The following is a 6,648-nucleotide window of genomic DNA, read 5'->3' on the forward strand; positions in this document are numbered from 1 at the left end:
TTAAATTGTTTAGCCCAGCAGGGAGGGTGGTGTGTGCTTGTGATCCCAGCACTCAGCAAGTGGATGCAGAAGGATGGGACATGCAAGATCACCCTGTACTACAGGGTGAATTTGAGGCCAAGCTGGGCTATGGGAGACCCTATCATAAAAAGCCTGACAGTTAAGAAAAAGTGCTTAGCTGGTTGTCAAGAACCTCAGACAGCTGGAGGTCTCCAGGCTTTGCAAGCATTTAGGATGTTTTGTTTCCAGAATATTTAGGTAACTCAGAGAGCTCTAGACAGAAGACTGTAGGGCAAGCACACGAGTCTGAGTGCCTCAGGACTCCAGACTTGGACTGAGTCCACAGCCACTGGATGGTCCTCCTAACCAAGTCAGTGAAGACGTTGTGTGCACTCTAGAGTGGTTTTCCTTGCTCCAGAACCAATTAAATAAATACCCCTAGCTCTTAATTTTTTACTCTACTAATAATCTACTAATAATTGGTTTGTATTTTCAAGGGTATCCCTTTTGGTAAACCCTTCTAGAACATGACTCAAAGCTGCCTGCACCTGAATTGCCCAGGGTGCTTGTTATCCATACAGAGTCCTGCCTGGACCCTGGCCAGCTTGGATCAGAAGCCTGGAGGGTGTGGATAGGGAGCCTTGGAAGAGGGTTTTGGGGCATGTTTTGTATTGATAGCCAGCACTGGAGAAGTTTGACTGTGAGTGGCCTGGCCAGGGACAGTGGGTCCCCATTGTTGAGGTAACTACCCATCTCCATTTGTTGAGGTAACTACCAACTTCATGACAGCTTCTTGTGCAAAAAAAAAAAAAAAAAAAAAAAAAAATCTTGCATTTGGGGGTAAAGATTTAGAAACATTAAATATCAGAATCTCTATCAATTCTAGAATAAGGGAACCTGGCAGTGTAGATGCTGACTCTGTTTGTCAGGGCATGGTTGTGATGGCATATCCTTATAGTCACATTGGTCATCCTTGCACTTGAAAGGCTGAGGCAGAAAAGCCTGGACCTTATACTGAGGCCCCGACTCAGAGAAAACAAAACAATACTTGCAACGAGCTAGTGAGATCTTTCAAAAGCCAGCCCTGCTGTGTGAGCATCTAGGTCGGCCTCATCCTCTCTGCACTCTTTTTTCTTGTACCATTGGGAATACATTTTGACAAGCTATGCAACCAACTATGCAGCAGCACTGAAACTGCTCTGGTGTGTGGAGGGATGTGAAGGACAAGAGGTAGGATTTGTTTGTCTGTGTTTTATTTGGTTTGCTTTGGTTTTTCTAGACAAGGTTCCTCTGGGTAGCCCTGACTGTCCTGGAACTCACTCTGTAGATCAGGGTGGCCTCCCTTCTGCCTCTGCCTCCCCAGTGCTGGGATTAAAGGCTTGTACCACCATGGCATACCCAAGAAGTGTTTCAAGGGCATGGAATTCTGGATATTCAACTCCTCTCTACAGTATCTTCTTTCACTCCCTGACTCCAACTGTCTTAAACTTTGAGAAAGGCCTTTTCTAACACTAATCTGACTACACTGTTCCCTGGGCAAAAAGATTTTTGGAATTTGCTGGGATGGTGAGACACACAATACAGTGACTGAAAAATCACACTGAGCAAGTAATGGCTGAGCAACAGGTCCTCTTATGACCAGATGGATTTCTACCTTGCTTGTATAAAACTGTAGGAAATTCTAATGATACTGTAAACGGATACACTATATTTTGTTTCTTTATTTCAGACAGGGTCTCCTGTAGGATTCTTGATCTTGGGCGGCGCACTATCTAGGCAAGGATAACTTTGAACTTCCGTTCTTCCCTCATCCACTTCCTGACAGCCACTTGGTTTAACCCATAGATCACTAGAAAAAAATTCACACAATTTGTCCCAGGGTATTTGTCATTGTTTTAATGGTATAAAAAAATTGAGGCAGCAGCCATCTTCCAGTAACTCGCCAAAATGATGAACACAAAGGGAAAGAGGAGAGGCACCCGGTACATGTTCTCTAGGCCTTTTAGGAAACATGGTGTTGTTCCTTTGGCCACATACATGCAAATCTACAAGAAGGGTGATATTGTAGACATCAAGGGAATGGGCACTGTTCAAAAAGGAATGCCCCATAAGTGCTACCACGGCAAAACCGGAAGAGTCTACAATGTCACCAGCATGTGGTGGGCATCATTGTCAACAAGCAGGTTAAGGGCAAAATTCTGGCCAAGAGGATCAATGTGCGGATTGAGCACATCAAGCACTCAAAGAGCAGAGACAGCTTCCTGAAGCGGGTGAAGGAGAACGACCAGAAGAAAAAGGAAGCCAAAGAGAAGGGCACCTGGGTGCAGCTGAAGCGCCAGCCTGCACCACCCAGAGAAGCACACTTTGTGAGGACTAATGGAAAAGAGCCTGAGCTGTTGGAGCCCATTCCATATGAATTCATGGCCTAATGTACACAAAGAAATAAAATACCAGCACCAGGAAAAAAAAATTGAGAGAACTATTTCTTTCTACTATGTAGCAGGTTCTTTCTCCTCATTATTCACATAAATAATTAAGCAGAAAAAGATAGAGGCTTAAGACTGAGGTTGAATTGTGTCTCATCTTAGTAATGAAATTATCTACAGATACTGGGCTTAATTTTATCCAAATTACAAGTCCCCATCCAGATCATTTATAGAAATATTTCTGTTTAGTAAGTCCTTACCAAAATGAAAATTATACCTGTTTTTATCAGTAGCACATCAATAATAACTGAAGTAACTGAATCTAGAATTGTGTGCCTATGTGCACTTGAATGCACTCATATGTATATGTGTGTGTGTGTTTGTGCATGTTTTTGTGTGTGTGTTTCTGACTCTGGAATTCACTGGAACTCTCTATGTAGACCAGACTGGCCTCAAGCTCACAGAGATCCACCTGCCTCTGCCTCCCAAGTCCAAGTGCTGTGATTAGGGTGTACACAACAACTCATATGGTTGGTTCACAGGCATGGAAATAAAGAAAAACAGGCAGAGCCCCAAAGAAGAGCTAATTCTCCCTGATTCCTTCCTCTAAGGTTTAAGTCCTGTCAAAACTGAGTTTCCTGGTGTTTTCTGTCAGTAGACTCTGGCCTGACCTCATTCTGAACATTTCCTTCCTTCCTTTCCCTGCTATTCATCTGACGTTCAGTTTTCCTATTCTATTTTCTGACCACAGCACAAGCCATAGATAACTTGGTAAATACTCGTGGCAATCATTTGTAGAATTTTGGAATTTGGTTTTTTTTTTTTTTTCAGCCTTTCTAGTCATTTTGTAAGCATCTAACTGTAGAAATGCTCTTTGACTTGATCTGTCCCAATAAACCAATACCAGGCTGAAAGTATCACTAAGACAGAATACATTTAATACCCCTTCCCCTTCTGAATGTCACAGTCACATAACAGTGGCTCTAGGTGCCTGTTGTTTATCTTTGTGATCACCTAGTTGATGGAGGGCTGTGGTTTTCTTCTGTCTGACAACATGGAAAGGGAGGATCATGGCTTATTTCACATATTGCCTTAGCCAAGGAAGTATCAAAATCCCCAAAGTGAAATAATATTCACAATTGACTACTGATGCTTTTACATCACTGTAAAGTTGAAGAAAAAGACAATGCCAATAAGCCATCACAAGTTGAAAGATCCCCAAGTTAGGGATATCTATATGAGATCTCTTGAGTTCTTGGTAGCTAGAATGGCTTCTTTTACAGGCAAGCACATTCTGGCTGATACTCATCCATTCCTCAGAGCTCCTCCCCAGCTCCTGTATTGTCTGTTCTTGTCCATTTTATAATCTAATGGTGTTGGGAGCCAACCGACCTTTGCTAGCCCTGGGAGGCCAAGTTGTTACTTGAGTGGCTACTCCTCTTTCAGAGTTAGCCCCCTTTCAGGACTTTTTTGGATTAGTTTTCCTTTTGGGGGAAAAAGTCTTTCCTGGTCTTCCTGGCAAAAGCTCTTCATGAACAGATCGACCGTGATTTCCGCGTAGTGAACCTTTCCGTACCTTTCCTACCCTGCCTCTGCCTCTGTGTTTAACGAGTCAGAGCAGGACGCCATAGCTTTTTTTCTCTCAGCCTGTTATTCTCTTCAGGTGTCTTACTCAGTTGCACCTGCATAGTGGGATTTCTTTAGCACACTGATCTTTTGGAGGTGGCTTGAAAAGCCCTCTGGAGATCTATTTTAAAGTGCTAATCCTTCAACCAAGCCTTGATTTAGAATGCTGTTGTTTGGAAAAACCTCGTCATTTTAAACGATCACCATGAGGCATTCTGACTCACAAGGACCTTGAACTACAGCTGATGTCAGAGCCTTATCTATGTTAATGGTAGGGCAGAGAGTAGGTTCCAGCTCCTTCCCTCTTCCCTGTAGTGTGGGGATGGGAAGAGAGAGGTTGGAGATGGTCTGTGGGCTGGAAGCTTGGATGACTATGATTATTGTTGTAACTCTGGTTCACACAGAGAGACAAGAAGGGAAACCAGTTTGTGGAGGAAGGTAATGAGCTCCATCTGAGGCCTGTTGGGTTTGACATCCAAGTGAAGATGTGTTGGCAGCTAGTAAAATGTGCTTGATGAGCCAGGTCTGGAGGTTGGTTAGTAGGACAGATTTTCTGTTAAGGCTCCAGAGAGTCATTGCTGTACCTAATTACTCTTTCATGTGGTTCACTCATGGTTGTTTTGAAGATCAAATAAGCCTACTAGTGTTGTTCTCAAGCTGGTACAGAATCAAGTGCTTTTTGTATTTGTGCTGGGTTGTCCAAGAGGAAAAGTGAGGGGGTTTGTGCTGGGAAAAAAATCATCGTTACAGGTTGCCTAACAGATGTTGAAGGCTCTGCTCCTTAGACCATACCGTCCGTTTCCCATGATCCTTCTTCCTGTTTCCTCCAGCCCACAGAGAAGTGCATCATGGTTGTATAAGCTATGGGTGAAGGAAATAATGTAGAATAGGGGGAATAAAGGCATGAAGTACAACTATTTATTTTCATTATTTGTTTCAGCTGCCCACAAACCAGGATAGGTTAAACGGTCATTTGTCTTCATCCTCAGCAAACTTAATCTGTTCTGTAAGAAACGGAGTAGTTGGGTGCTTTGGTCAAACTAGAGTCTTATTTTTAACCCTGCGGTGACCACAGATTCCCCAGCCTCAACCCAGAAGTGTCCACAGCCTGGATACTCACCAAGAGAAGAAGCAGTGTGCTATGGTCAGAGGTGCTAGACATCAGTATGAAGGTATGCTTGACCATCAAGATATCAAACATTAGAAGGCAGTATATGAATTGTTCCAAGGCAAACAGGGCTTAATCCAGAATCTCAATCTTGCTAGAAAGCCCTGCCATGACCCCATGTTAAAGTTGTCTGCATCTCAGAAGAACTACTCACGTATTTTGGTCATTTGGATGCTTACATGCCTCTGCATAGGATGAAGATCTGTTGGCAAGACTGGAATCAACCAGTCTGATGGGACAATAGATCAGATTGGTCACATTCTCATGAATTGGTTACTGTGCCTGAATGACTTGTCTATGAAAGCTATGCTAGCAGGTGTCCAAGACTCTTCCAGGTCAGAAGAAACAGGACCCGAGAGTCCAAGACTTACTCCAGCATGTCTGGAGTCTTCCTTCACTTGAAAACTAGATTTTTGGACTTTTCTAGATATCACTCAAAGTCGCCTGGTCAAACACCCTTTACTGTTAAAAGAATCCTTAGACACACTCTGAAAGACCACCTTGATGAGTTTCTGGAGGAAGTAGTATTGATACAAGCAGTTCTTCTGCTATCACCTTGAAGAAGGGCGAATCCAAGGGTCAGTATTACATTGACAAGCCAGAGTACCTGGTCGAAAATGCAGGACCCCAGCATCAAAGTGAGTCAAGTTCTCTGCCACAGGGAGTGGAAGAATAAAGTGACCGTAAACTGTATATTTTCCTGTTTAAGACATCTTGGTTTTGACTCAGCCTGTTACACGAAAAGAGTGTCTCTCCTACCAGCTTTGCTCGCAGACCATTCCAGTGCAGGAGCTAGGGTAACATGGGCCTGTAACAAGGGGATGTCCGATTAGGTACTTCTTCCGAGGAATACTGGCAACTCAGATGAAGCTAAAAGTATATGTTTAGAGTTCGTTTCCAAAACCCCTCTCCAGGCCAGTCCTACACACTGCAAACCAATGATGTGTTCCAGACAATGGCTCTCATATCCCTACCACCATGGCCTCTTTCCAGCCAACCACCATCCCTCTAGAGCTTCCTGCTTGCTAGAGCTCCAAGAGTGTGAAGAGAGCAACCCCTCTATTGGGAGTCTCAGAGCATAGTGAAGGGCGGCGTGTTTCCCAGAGTAATACAGGTAGATGATGAAAGTGCTCAGGAATGTGGCTTCAGTGTACAGACAGCAGAACAACAGGGCATGCAGGCGCTATGACTGCTAAGACAGCTGACAGCCTGGTTTATGAAGAGCTGAACAAAGCCCAGAAGGTGGCAACAAGAAAGAGCCTTTGGTATAAATGATGGGCCTGTAACATGGGGATGTAGCCTGTAACCCATAGGTGATGCAGAGACTCTTTATGAGTTTGTACACTTTTTTTTTTTTTAATAATGGGAGTATCATAGGGCTTCCCCTTATCAAGTGTAATGTTTTCATTTGGGTTTCTGATCTCTTGC

The 6,648-nt window shown here is 43.6% G+C and overlaps 1 pseudogene; it reads left to right on the forward strand.

The window, feature by feature from the left end:
• Window positions 1-4,395: 4,395 nt before the first annotated feature.
• On the forward strand, window positions 4,396-6,232 carry LOC110294145 (annotated as a pseudogene).
• The last annotated feature ends 416 nt before the right edge of the window (window positions 6,233-6,648 follow it).

The sequence above is a fragment of the Mus caroli genome, chromosome 5 (genome assembly GCF_900094665.2).
Source record: "Mus caroli chromosome 5, CAROLI_EIJ_v1.1, whole genome shotgun sequence".
In the NCBI taxonomy this organism is placed as follows: Eukaryota; Metazoa; Chordata; class Mammalia; order Rodentia; family Muridae; genus Mus; species Mus caroli.